Source organism: Sapajus apella, unplaced genomic scaffold, assembly GCF_009761245.1.
Source record: "Sapajus apella isolate SASKATOON/1434 unplaced genomic scaffold, GSC_monkey_1.0 scaffold55, whole genome shotgun sequence".
In the NCBI taxonomy this organism is placed as follows: Eukaryota; Metazoa; Chordata; class Mammalia; order Primates; family Cebidae; genus Sapajus; species Sapajus apella.
The window spans coordinates 8,836,869-8,850,738 of record NW_022436995.1 but is presented as its reverse complement, the minus strand read 5'-3'; the positions used below and the strand labels follow the sequence as shown (position 1 = coordinate 8,850,738).

Below are 13,870 nucleotides of genomic sequence, written 5' to 3'. Positions count from 1 at the left end.
TTTTTGAAGCTTATAAATTGAGAAATGCTGATTGAACATGTTATTTTTATTTATTTCTTTGTTGTCTGGAGACAGGGTCTAACTCTGTCATGTAGGCGAAGGCAGTGACGCAATACCAGCTCACTGCAGCCTCAGCCTCCAGGCTCAAGTGCTTCTCTCCGCTTAGCCTTCTGAGTAGCTGGGACCACATGCACACGTCATGATACCAAGCTAATTTTTAAATTTTTGTAGAAACGGATTCTCATTATGCTGTCTAGGTCGGTCCTGAACTCCTAGGCTCAAGTGATGCACCTGCCTTGGCCTCCCACAGTGCTGGGATCACAGGCATAAGCCGCCATGTCAGGCCTAAACATATCATTTACAATTACAAAGATATATACCAGCAGAACTAAAAAACAGCTTGAATATCTTCCATATTTGAAAGCAACAAACAAAAACAGATTACACAGAAACCAAAGCTGAGAATACAAAATATGACAGAAATAGACTAAACCTGTCTGTTATAGGCATGAATAAAACTGATATAAACTCACTTTTGAAAGGAAAATGGGGGTCAGCCACAGTGGCTCATGCCTGTAATCCCAGCACTTTGAGAGGCCGAGGCGGGTGGATCACCTCAGATCAGGGGTTCAAGACCAGCCCAACCAACATGGAGAAATCCCATCTCTACTAAAAATACAAAAATTAGCCAGGCGTGGTGGCACATGCCTATAATCCCAGCTACTAGAAAGGCTGAGGCAGGAAAAGGAAAGGGACCTAAAATGAGAGAGACACCTAAAACAGAAGAACCCAGATAGGTTGAAATTAATCAAGGGGTAAACATATTCCAAGCAAATCCAAACAAAAAGTAGGTAAGAGTTCTGTCAGTAACAGGCTGCATGCAAGTGAATATATATTACAATAAGTTAATAGCACTAAAGTGTGTGTATAAAGAAAAAATATGAAAAATTTATAAGATCTACAGGATGTAATACTGAACTAAATACAGAAATAAACTGCAACAAGATGCTTTAACTTACCTCTTTCAGAGGCTGGCAAATCAAATAGAGGAAACATAATTATTCTGAGCTTTTGAATGCTATTTTTAATAAGATTGATAATAGATGGCAGCTAGTTAACTAGCTCGCTGGACAGGTAAGTGGAGTACCTAATTCTATATTCTGAATATAGAGACTGTATCTTATTTTCAAGTTCCTATGAGACATTTTCAAAATTTGATAGTACAATAGGCCACAAAGAAAATTTACCAAAAAAAATGGAAACATAATCAGTCATATTCTCTGACTACAGTGCACCAAAACTGAAAGTGAGTGATAAAAAACAGAGCAAACATGTAAAAACAATCTCCTAAATGCCTTCTAAGTCAAAGAAGAAACGAAAACAGCAACTGCGGAATATTAAGACCAAAAAAAGCACATATAAAAAATCGTGGCACAAAGGGATATTAACTGCTCCTGTCCTTGCCCTCTCCTGCAGCTTCTGTTCCCTCCGGGGTGTCCTTGTCCCTACATCCTGATAGGTCACCATCCTCAGACTGGGTCTGTATCACGTGTCTTATATTCATGCGTCGCTCAGGGCCAGCACGGAAAAAGCACTCAGTAACTGCTGGTGGACAAGGGACGTTAGTTAGCAAACGCCCTTCTTCAGGCTCTGCTTCTCTGAAGGCCTTCCACTGGGAGAGAGCCACACAGCAGGTGATGACACTTCCATCGATGCCTTTCCCCCTCGGCTACCACTGAGTGCCCAGATGGGCACCCACAGTACTCTAACCTCTAATTGTTTCCTCTGGAGCAGCAAAGGGCTGGGCAGCAATGAACAGGAGGATGCCGTGACCGTATGGCGCTGTGTGTGTGTGTGTGTGTGTGTGTGTGTGTGTGTGTGTACGCGCGTGTGGGCCATCTTGGTTTTGGCCAGCTTCTTTTCCATAACCTGTTTCATCAGCAAGGTCTTTGTGACCTGTATCTCATGCCAACCTCCTTTCCTACCCTGTGACTTAGAATGCCTAGCCTCCTGGGAATGCAGCCCAGTAGGTCTCAGCCTAATTTTACCCACTTGCTATTCAAGATGGAGTCACTCTGGTTCAAATGCCTCTGACACGGCCACAGTGACAACATGAATATGCCGAACATTTGGAGGCACCAGTCAGGGATAGGGACAGGAGGCTTTTAACTCAATTTCCTTATACATTTGACCATCAATATCAGTTTTACAATCCTGTGACCCATGCCAGCGTTATATCGCTATCACACTATGGTAGATGTAACCTGAAAAATAAAATGATACTGGAACTTTGCTAGAGTCCCATTCATTTATTGATTAGCCCAGTCATCATCATATTGTATGACCAAATGTCTCTCAGGGTAAGTTTGCTTAGGTTTGCAAGCTTCTATTTTATCTTGTATGCTTCCATAAAGAGGGGTAGTCTCAGCAATAGATGGTTTCACCCCTTCAGGCATCTGGTATAACTGAGCTAAGTGACAACATCATCTTGCTCGGAGATTCAATAGACTACATAATATTGAATCTCTATCATTGCATAACACATTTATCCATTTACTCACAGCTACTATTCCTACTTCTGTGTAGGCCCTAACTTTTCCGTCTTTGGAAGGGAGGTTAGCTTTAGCTACAGTGCTGGTTTAGATTGCAGTGGGCAATATCAGTCTAGCAAGTGCCTTCCCCTCAGTCCACTCTCATTCAACTCATTTAGGATAGGGTGATAAAGATACAGAACTCATCAGCTCTTTCTACCACTAAGCAATATAGCTATATCTACTATTAACCCCAGCTTTGCCACTTGGGATCAAGGCAAAAGCTGCTCCATGAGGCCCTTAGGAATTCTGACATAAAGGCTTAAAAGTATGTTTACAGTTTCTTGCTTAGGAATGATCTCTGCTTCCAGTACTTGTGGCTGCCCTGTGCCTGCAGCCACTTCATCAGGTAGGAAAAAGAAGTTGAGATGAGTCTGGGCAAGTGGCTCACGCCTGTAATCCCAACACGTTGGGAGGCTGAGAGGAGGGCATCGCTTGAGCTCAGAAGTTCAAGACCAGCCTGGGCAACATGGTGAGACCTTTTCTCTATTTTTATTTAAACAATTAAAAAGTTTTTAAAAAGCAGTTAAGATCCTATGGGGAAGAAAGAAAAAAGTGTAGTCATAGCAGCACATTCCTTTTGTGGGAAGAACTGCATAGTTACGTCAGCATACCTCCCAGCCCCTCAGCCTCAGGTCCACAAAAATAGCAGAGGATTCTAGCTAGTGGGGCACTGCCTTGGCACTCTGATGTTAAGTGTGAGCATACACTCATGAAGGCATGTAAGTCAGCCCTTCCTGCCTCTATCTCCCCCTGTTTTGGCCAATGTCTTAAATGCCTATTCCAATTCTCTATTAAACTGTTATTCTGAGGATATCTGTGTTCATTGTTGGACATCACATGCTAAAACTGTGTCCCTTGGTCTGGACAAATGTGATTCAACCACCCAAATTGGTGTAGTATCTTCTATTGCATTTCTTTTATAGTATCTGAGCATTTGCCTCTACCACTAGGTAAGCAAAACCCAGTCCTGTGTGTCTATTTCTTTAAAGACCGATTTATAACCTCTAGTGCTACCAGCATCACTCCCACTTGCCAGCCATGTACTGGGCCTTCCCCCCAGGGAATCTGTCCCATAGCCATCTGAGTCTCTGTCTCTCTTGTTGGCAGACAGTACTGTACTTACTGGCATTTTGCACCTCAGAGGGTGAAAAAGGAATATGCCTAAATTTAGCCCATCTTTGCATTGCTACAGCCCCCACCCCACAACGTTCACCTGTTTCATGACCTAGGTGGCCACCCCAAGTGCACACATGAAGATATCCATCCGCTCACCGACTCCAATTACCTTCTTACCCCGAAAGGGGCTTCTTCTGATGTTTCCCATCTCGTTGAGTTTCTGTTTAAATTCTACACTTGCCTGTTTAGCACTCATTAATTATAGGACCAAACGATGGCCAAGCTGTTTACATCTCCCCTGCAATCCTGAATCCCTACTCTGATACTCCTCTTCACTTGATTCTCACACGCCAAACCAGTATTTCCCAGTCCTAAACCTGCCCCAAACTCGGCACCAAACAACTAGGGAAAATCCAGATACCCCCAAACCCGCTGGAATTATTCAAACTAGCCAATCCTAAGCTGTTTCCTTTACCCTGTCTTGTCTTTCCCATGGAAACCACAACAAAGCCCGAGGTCTATGCCTTCCCTCACTCCTTTCTGCCTCCTGATTGACACTGGTGCTTCCCTACGTGGTCCAGGATGGTGTAACACGATCCTCCTCTCAAGAAATGTGAATAATAAAAATCTTCTTTCAGTGGAACTAGCCTCTAGGTACTGTTACTCAGTCACTTTTATAAATTATGACCCAAACACTAAGACGACGGGTATGAACATGTTCTACTTTAATGCATCCCTCAAGTTCCCATGGTGGTTTCCATAGAGGTGGGCCCCACGTGGGCATCTCTTTAAGAGGCCACCTTTCCATTGCTCCTGTGCCTGACCATCTGGCCGGGACACTGACAACTGCTCATGAGTCAGGAAAACACCGGGCAAACAGTATGCAATTCAGTTTGATGAGTTAATTTATTTTTACTTTATAAATCAGAGTGGCAGCCTTTTGAACTGGATGCTGTCCGTTCACTTTGGAACTGCCATCTATAAACTAAGAAGTTCTTTGTTAATCATTAGAGAGCATTCACAGGACACCGTCCACGTTACAATAGGTTCTGGCAACTCCTTAAGTGGTTCCAAAGCCAGTCCCAGAACAAAAGAGTCTACCTGCCTATGAATATACTGAGAAACTATTTGTATTCCCTCAAAACTTCAGCAAATAACTGGAAACCATTAAAAAAAAATGGAAATTCTAGATATTAAAAAAAAACAACAACCAACATATAGGAACTCAGTGTGTGGAATTAACAGCAGATTAGACAAAGCTGAGGAGAGAAGAAACATATTGAAAAATAGATCTGAAAAAAATATTCAGAATAAAGCATGAAGAGTCCAAAATAAGGAAGATATAGAAGTAAAGGCAGGTAGTACATTGCGGAGGCCTGACATATGTGTAATTAGAGTCCCACACAGAGAGGAGATAGAATGGGTGCAAAAACAATATTTGAAGCGATAATGCCTTAGAATTTTCCAAAATTGATTAAAGACATCAAGTCACGTATGCAAGAATTTTCTTACAAATGCTCAACGGAATTTAAAAAATGAACCCCCCTAGACAAATCAGAAACTCAAATCAAAGCATATCTTAGGATAGAAAGCAGATTTTCTTCAAAGGAGCAATAATTAGAATGACATATAAAGTCTGAACAAAACAATGGAGTTCAAAATACAATGCAATAATATTAATAATATTAGAACACTGAAATCTTACACCCAGCAGAGATGTCCCTCAAGATGGAAGATAAAATAAAAAACCTTTTTTAAAAATAAAAACATTTTCAAATTCAGTCTGGGCAACATAGTAAGACCACATCTCTTAAAAAAAAAAAAGACATCAGCCAGGCATGGTGGCTCACACCTGTAATCCCAACACTTGGGAGGTGGAGGCAGGAGGATTGCTTGAGCCCAGGAGTTCAAGCAACACAGCAAGATCCCTGTCTCTAATTAAATAGAGAGAGAAAGAAAGGCAGCAGGGGTGGGGGTGGGGGGTGGGGAGGCATGAGGCTGGACACAGTGGCTCCTGCCTGTAGTTCCAGCACTTTGGGAGGCTGGGGCTGGCAGATCACGAGGTCAAGAGATTGAGACCATCCTGGCCAACATGGTGAAACCCCATCTTTACTAAAAATACAAAAAATAGCTGGGCTGGGTGGTGCATGCCTGTAGTCCCAGCTACTTGGGAGGCTGAGGCAGGAGAATCACTTGAACCCGGGAGGCAGAAGTTGCAGTTGCAGAAGTTGCAGCCAAAACTGTGCCACTGCACTCCAGCCTGGTGACAGAGGGAGGCTCTGTTTCAAAATAGAAAGAAAGAATAGAAGAGAAAAAAGAGAGAAAATTTAAGAGAATTCATTAATAGCAGATTTGATTCAAAGGGAATTTTGTATTCTTCAGGCAAATGAGGAAAGATACCAGATGAAAGTGCAGAGATACAGGAAACATTAAAGAACAACAACATAAGCAAATACAGGGATGAGTCAAATAGTCTAACTGACAACTAACCACTAAAACCACCACCATAACAACAATATAACATGAGGTTTGAAGTATATATAGAACTAAAATACATTTTTTAAAATTGTATATACATTGAGGAGGCTAATAAATGAAATTAGTGTTCTAAGTTCCCTGCATGCCTGGTGACAGAGCAGGGGCATCGCCATTGTGGACAAGCCCCTCATTCTAAAGTTCACCTTAATAAAAAAACCATCTAAATCCAAAAAGCATCAGCCTAATGGCAAAGGTCAACACAACCATAAACCACAAATAACATCTCCAACCAGAATCATTCCAAACTCCTCCCCAACCAGAGACTTGCTAGCCCTGAGATAACCCCCGTCCAGCTGGGAAGATGCCAGCCTTGAGATAAGCTCCCTCCAGCCAGAAAGATGTCTGCCCCAAGATAATCTTCACTCCTCAGAGAGACATCCCAACCCTGCCATAAAACTTCTTTCTCACACAGAAACATTCCCAGCTTGTGATAAGCCCCCTCACCCTAAAACCAATATATACTCTTAGTCTGTAAGAGAAGGTGCTCCTGACAGAAATTGACCAGAAGCCCCTCTCATGTTTTATCTAAAGTAAACTTGTCTTTACTGTTGAGCCACATTTTGTGTTTCTTTCTTCTTTCTTTAACTCTTACCCCTAGGAAGAAGGTAGAACTACCAAGTAATGTTAGACTTTAATAAGTCCAGATTCAAGCCTGATGCTGTGGCTCACACCTGTAATCCCAACATTTTGGGAGGCCAAGGCAGGTGGATCACTTGAGCCCAGGAGTTCAAGACCAGCCTGGGCAACATTGTAAAACATCTCTACAAAAAATACAAAAAAATCAACTGTGTGCATTGCCACATGTCTTTAGTCCCAGCTACTTAGGAGGCTGAGGCGGGAGAACTGCTTGAGTGTGGGAGGCTGAGGGTTCAGTGAGCTGTGATGGCACCGCTCCATTCTAGCCTGGGTGACAGAGCAAGACTGTCTCAAAAAGGAAAAAGCAAAAAAGGTCACAGGCTCATCTGCAATCATTGAACAACAAACAGAAAAATACAAGAGCATAGAATTTTCAAACAAATAGAGGGTGGAAATAGAATAACAAACATATCAACCCTCGAAGAGGGAGACCCAGGCATCTCAGATCAACTTCTCCTTTTTTATTCTTAAGACTGTAAACTTCCCCCTTTTCATTCCTAAGACTGTAAACTGAAATCCTTTTCATATGTAATTCCTGAGACTGTAAACTGAGATCCTTTTCATGTGTAATTCCTAAGACTGTAAACCGAACCCTTTTTCATATGTAATTCCTGAGACTGTAAACCAAGACCCTTTTCATATGTTAAGCTATAAACCTAAGATTCTTCCACATGTAACATCTAAAGTATAAGCCTATATAAAGACGAGCCTTCCTTTGTTATGGGAGCTTGGCTGTTAGGCAACTATGCCACCTTGCTCCCGGCCAAATAAACTCCTTCCTCCTGTATTCAGTGTCCGAGAGATCTGTTTCCCACGGCCGCTCCTGCTACACTCTAACATAGACAAACCAATCAAATAAAGTTAGACATATTTATTTAGTCACTTGATTTATAACAAAATTAACACTGCAATACAAGGGGGTGAGAAAAAAAACACTTTTACTATACTCTTACAACATGGAACACTTTTGTACTAGATGTGTGGGGGTTTTCCCACAAGACTGCCCCCAATTCAGATGCCAAGAACAAATTCCAGGCGGTGACCCATGCTTCAGACAGACTGGCTATAAATCAGGGTTCCCATGAGCCCCCTCCTCGGGTTTGATAATTTGCTAGTATTGCTTACAGAACTCAGGGAAACACTTTACTTATGTTTGCCGGTTTATTATCACACAAAGGAAGAAGCACACAGGCAAGGCCTGGAAGCTTCCTGAATTCAGGAGCTTCTTACCCTTCAATTTGTAACCGCCCAACTGGCTCACCTTGCCCAACACAGAGACAGAGTGATTTATTAAGACACGGGAATTGCAATAGAGAAAGTAATTCATGAAGTGCTGGCTGTTATTACTCAAATCCTATTATTACCCAAATCAGTCTCCTTGAGCACTGGGGGAATCAGAGTTTTTAAGGATAATTTGGTGTGCGGGGGCTGGGGGGGAGACAGTGAGTCGGGAGTGGTGATTGGTCAGGTCAGAGATAAAATTATGTCTAATAGAAGCTGTCTTCTTTCACTGAGTCAGTTCCTGGGTGGCGGCCATAACATGAGAGGAGCCAGTTTATTGATCCGCTGATCGATCCATCATCAGATGGTGGTGCCAGCTGATCCATCAAGTGAAACGTCTGCAAAATATCTCAAGCACTGATCTTAGCTTTACAATAGTGAGGTTATTCCCAGAATCTGAATCTTGTAGCCTCCAGCTGCATGACTCCTAAATTATAATTTCTAATCTTTTGGTTAATTTGTTAGTCCTACAAAGGCAGTCTATCCCCCAGGCAAGAAGGGAGTTTGCTTTGGGAAAGGGCTGTCATAGTCTTTGTTTTAAACTATAAACTAAGTTCTTCCCAAGTTAGTTCAGCCTATGCCCAGGAATAAACAAGGACGGCTCGGAGGTTACAAGCAAGATAGAGTCGGTTAGGTCAGATCTCTTTCACTTCTCAGTTATAATTTTCAAGGGTGGTTTCAGAGTTGGGGTGCACCACTCTCCCAGCAAGTGGATGCATTCGCCAACCTGGTAGCTTATCAAATCTCACTGCTTAGATAACTTAATCTCCACCTCCCGTCATTCCTGGAGGTTGATGGGTGGGGCTGAAAGTTCCAGCACTCTTATCACTGGTTTTCCAGTGACCAGCCCCATCCTGAGGCTATCTAAACTTAGGTGTGATAGAAAGGGCTTGTTCTGAGTAACAGAAGATATTCCTATCACGCAGGAAATCCCGTGGGTTTTAGTAGCTCTGTACCAGGAACTGGGGACAAAGACTAAATAGGTAAGTCTTAATACCATGTGGAGAAAGGAAGATCTTTTAATATGTTCAATTAAGTTTCACCTAAAGCTGCCTCCTTACATATTTTAAGGTATGCCTAAAGGTTTCTCCATACACAGTGAACTGTAACCTAACTGGATGTGTATGTAAATTAATAAACTATAACCTATTCCGGTGCCAATAACCAAGTTTCAGCCAATCAAAGGTGGCCACCTGTTTGAACCATGCAAACACACTGAGCTGTAACCAATCCAGCTGTTTCTGTACCCTCCTTTAGTTTTATCTATGTCACTTTCCTTTTTCTGTCCATAAATCTTCCACCTCAAGGTAGCACTGGAAGCTTTCTGAACTTGTTATTGTTAAGGGGCTGTCAGATTCTGGAATCCTTCTTTGCTCAATTAAAATCTGTTAAATTAGCTAGGTGCGGTGGCTCACACCTGTAATTCCAGCACTTTGGGAGGCAGAGGTATGTGGATCTCTTGAACCCAGAAGTTTGAGAGCAGCCTGGGTGACACAGTGAAACCCCATCTCTACTAAAAACACAAAAATTAGCTAGTTGTGGTAGAGAGCACCTGCAGTTCCAGCTATTCTAGAGGCTGAGATGGGAGGATCACCTGAGTCTGGGGAGGTCAAAGCTACAGTAAGTTGAGATTGCACCTCTGCACTCCAGCCTGGGCAACAGAGCAAGACCCTATCAAGTAAATAAATAAATGTTTTATTTGTCTAAGGTTTTACTGTTTTCTTCAAAACTAATATATGGTGTTGTATTATATGAATATCCATATGAAAAAAAAGAATTCTGGTCTCTATCTCCCATCACACATAAGAAGTAAATCCAGCAGACAGTAGATCTAAATGTGAATGGAAAAACAATAGAGCTTTTTGAAAGAAACATAAGAAAATATCTTCACAACCTTGTAGTATGCAAAACTTTCTCAAACAAGACCCCAAAAAATGGGCCACCTATATAGGGGAAAATGATAAATTGGACTATATTAAGATTTTAAATGTCTGCTTGTTGAAAGACAGTAACATGCCAAACTGTCAGAAGTGCTGAACCGGAGCAACTCCATCTTGAATAGCATCTAGAAAAAATGAGGATGAGGCCTGCTGGGCTGCATTCCTAGGAGGTTAGGCATTCTTAGTCACAGAATGAGATAGGAGGTCAGCAGGACTGGTATCACAAGATACAAGTCATACAGAACCTGCAGATGAAACAGAATGCAGGCCAAGAAGTCAACCAAAACCCACCAAAACCAAGATGGTAGCAAAAGTGACTTCTGGTTGTCTTCACTGCTCATTACACGATAATACATGAGTACGCTTAAAGACACACCCACCAGCGCTGTGACAGTTCATGTGGCAATGTCCAGACGTTACCCTATATGGTCTAAAAGAGGAGAAACCCTCATTTCCAGGAAATCCCTGCCCCTTTTCTGGAAAACTCATGAATAATTCACCCCTTGTCTAAACAAGAATCACGAAATAATCGTAAGTACACTCAGTCAAGCACCCCGTGCTGCTGCTCAGTCTATGGAGTAGCCATTCTTTCATTTTCTTACTTCTCTAACTTGCTTTCATTTTACTCTGCAGACTTGCCCTGAATTCTTTCTTGGAGAAGATCCAAGAACCCTCTCTTGGGATCTGGATCAGGACAGACCCCTTTCCGGTAATGAAACCACAAAGTGTAACAAGGTATTTGCAACAACAGAGGCTGCAATCACCCCACAGGGTTGACAAGAATTGTATGCTGGCTTCTAGACAGAAATATAGTTATAATTAAGCATTAATCAGCCTGACCTTTGGCCCACTTCCTTGTTGCTAAAAGTCTGTGGCACTAGCTCCTGACCATTTACATCCCAACTGTTACTATAGACAGGATTTCTGACAGTAGGGTCATAACACTGTTTAATAATTTATTTGCATCTCCACTGTTCCTATGACAGGATCTCTGACATCAGAATCATAAGGCTTTGGTTTAGGGATTGCCTGAATTCCAGTAATACAGCGGACACCAACTAGTTTGAAGACTCCCCCAGAAGAATGGGGTCAGCATGACTTCACTCTGCCCCTTTGACCAATCAACCATCTCCACACTTTGGCCTACTCCAAAACCCTTAAAAACTGTAACTCCAAACTCTTTCAGGGAGATGGATTTGAGGTTTCCTCCCATCTCCTCCTTTGGTGACTTTTCTTGAGACAGATTTGCAGGCAGTGGTGTGATTTCAGCTCACTGCCACCTCTGCCTCCCAAGTTCAAGCAATTTCTCCTGCCTTAGTCTCCCAAGTAGCTGGGATTATAGACACACACCACGGCAGCAGGATAATTTTTTTACTTTTAGTAGAGACGGAGGTTTCGCCATGTTGAACAGGCTGGAATTGAACTCCTGGCCTCAAGTGATCAGCCTGCCTTGGCCTTATAAAGTGCTGGGATTACATGAATGAGTCACTGCGCCCAATCCTTTGGTGACCTTATGATTAAACCTCTTTCTCTGCTGCAAGCCAGTATCTTGGCATATTGACTTGCTGTATGCATCAGATAACAAATTATTACAGTTGCAAGTCTGTATTCATGTGGCAAGAATATATTTAAAACTCCTACAAATCAATAACAGAATGACAAAACAATGCAATACTGGGCAAAAGACTTGAACAAGCAATTCACAATACTCATATAAATTATTAAATAGGCCAGGCATGATGGCTCAAGCCTGTAATCCCAGTACTTTGGGAAGCCAAGATGAGAGGATTGCATGAGGCCAGGACTTCAAGATCAGTCCGGGCAATATAGTGAATCCCCATCTTTACAAAAAATAAAAAAGATTAGCCAGGCATGGTGGTGCTTGCCTGTAGTCCCAGTTACTCAGGAAGCTGAAGTGGTAGGATTGCTTGTGCCTGGAAGGTCAAGGCTGCAAAGAACTGTGATTGTACCACTGCACTCTAGGCTGGGCAACACAGCAAGACCCTGTCTCATAAAATATAATTTATATTTACTGTAAATATAAATTAATAAAGCATATCCAAATGGTCAATAAACACAGAAAAGGTACTTAACTTTGTTATGGAGGAAATATAAATTAAAATCCTAACAAGATATTCCATACAACCTCCAGAATTGATTAAAATGAAGAAACTGAAGTCAAATAACAAATATCTACAAAGATGGGGGCAAAAAGAACTCTCAGTAGCTGCTGGTGGGAATGTAAATTGATTTATGGGAAAACTGTGTCTAGGAATGCTGAAAATAAGAATATTTTATGACCCTAGCAATTCTCAGGTATATACCAAATAGAAATCTTTAATATTTACCCAAAACACATAATAATGTTCATAATAACCTCAAACTGGATACAGGCCAAATCACCATTGATACCAGTACAAATAAATAAAACATAGTATACACATACCATAAATACATACAGTATATGCACACAAAGAATTTCTCCACGGCTATGAAAACTAACAGACATGTAATAATATCGTTCTGGACTGAATTATGTCACCCCTACCCAACCCCCAACATTTATATCTTTAAGCCTTAACCTCCAGTGTGACTGTATTTGGAGATAAGGCTCCGAAGAAGGTAATTAAGGTTAAATGAAGTCATAAGGATGGGGCCCTAATCCAATAGGACTGGTATCCTTATAGGAGGAAGAGACCAGAAATCTCTTTCTGCCCACACACAAAGGAAAGGTCATTTGAGGACACAGCAAGAGGGCAGCTATCTGCAAGCCAGGAAGAGAAGCCTCACCAGAAACCATCCTGATAGATCTTGATCTTGGCCTTCTTGCCTACAGAACTATGATAAAAGCTAATTTTTGCTGTCTAAGCCACCCAAGTCTGGTACTTTGCTATGGTAGATTTGCAGACTAAGACAAGCATGGATTAATTTTATAAAAAATTTTAAGCAAAATGAACCAGACATAAACATGTTTCTAATTATTTTATTATTTTGTTATTGTTTGTATTTTTAGGGAGTCTTGCTCTGTTGCCCAGGCTGGAGTGCAATGGCACAGCCTCGGCTCACTGCAACCTCCGCCTCCCAGATTCAAACAATTCTCCTGCCTCAGCCTCCGGAGTATCCAGGACTACAGGCACATACCACCATATCTGCCTAATTTTAGTATTTTTAGTAGAGATGGGGTTTCACCATGTTAGCCAGGCTGGTCTTGAACTTCTGGTTTCATGTGATCTGCCCACCTCAGCCTCACAAATTGCTGGGATTACAGGTGTGAGCCACCATGCCCAACCCATAATTATTTTATTACATTATTTACTGTTTAAAAACATAAGAGATGGGGGTTTCACCATGTTGCCCAATCTGGTCTCGAACTCCTGGACTCATGCAATCCTTCTTTGGCCTGTAACCCTCATGAAACAAGGGAACTTGCAATATACTTTAAATCTATTAACAATAAAGTTGGGGATTTGTCCCAACAAACAATGAAAAATTCTGGGTTCTCATGAAAAAAGAATTCATGAATAAAACAGGAATCCCTTGCTCCACTCTGAGAAATATAAAGAATTCGTCAAACAGGAGTCTCTTGCCCCACTCTTAAAAGAGGAATATAAATGAGTGGAAAAGTAATTCTGTACTACTACTTCCCAAAAATTCATCAACAAGATGAACATAGGAATCAGAAAATGAGAGGTCTAGCCACTTTTTTTTTTTTTTTTTTTTAAAGAGAGTCTCATTCTATCCCCCAGTCTGGAGTACAGTAGTGCT

The 13,870-nt window shown here is 41.7% G+C and overlaps 1 long non-coding RNA gene across 1 annotated transcript; it reads left to right on the top strand.

The window, feature by feature from the left end:
* Positions 1-7,067: 7,067 nt before the first annotated feature.
* Positions 7,068-11,952, top strand: LOC116527590. The gene is made up of 2 exons (XR_004258619.1): positions 7,068-7,099; positions 11,903-11,952. It is a non-coding gene; the product is annotated as an uncharacterized LOC116527590 (long non-coding RNA).
* Positions 11,953-13,870: the final 1,918 nt, after the last annotated feature.